At 37.6% G+C, this 428-nt stretch overlaps 1 protein-coding gene across 1 annotated transcript in view; it reads right to left on the bottom strand.

Annotated features, from left to right (window-relative positions):
* INTU (inturned planar cell polarity protein) overlaps positions 1-428 on the bottom strand; it is a 43,307-nt gene that overhangs the window by 3,466 nt on the left and 39,413 nt on the right. The gene's annotated exons all lie outside the window — the stretch shown is intronic.

The following is a 428-nucleotide window of genomic DNA, read 5'->3' as shown; positions in this document are numbered from 1 at the left end:
ACTCACCTCAGCCTCCCAAAGGCGTGGGATTACAGGCTGAGTCACCGAGCCTGGCTTGTTCTTCCACTTTTAAACGCAAGTTCTTCACAAACGTGACATCCTCAATGCACGTATTACTATATACATTATAATCACTTTCAGAGAGGTGTTTTTGGTGGTATAACGTCATAAGTAACTCTCTGTATGTTTAATCTCTTCAAGAAATCAACCCTATCTTTTCCTGCCATTAAAACAATCTAGGCCCCTTGCTAAGCTGTGGTTTGGCCATGTGCTCTTTGAGTTATGGTCAGGTCATGTTTTTTTGAGCTTTGGCCCCTTCCCCTACCTTGGGGAGGTGAATCTCCTCTTTCTCTTTCTCCAATTTACTTTCTAAATAAACTATATGTATATATATATATATATATATATATTTTTTTTTTTTTTTTTTT

This window comes from Carlito syrichta, unplaced genomic scaffold (assembly GCF_000164805.1).
Source record: "Carlito syrichta isolate Samal-C Ts95f unplaced genomic scaffold, Tarsius_syrichta-2.0.1 Scaffold308916, whole genome shotgun sequence".
Classification (NCBI taxonomy): Eukaryota; Metazoa; Chordata; class Mammalia; order Primates; family Tarsiidae; genus Carlito; species Carlito syrichta.
Note: the sequence above shows the minus strand (reverse complement) of the source record. Positions and strands in the feature narration are given on the sequence as shown.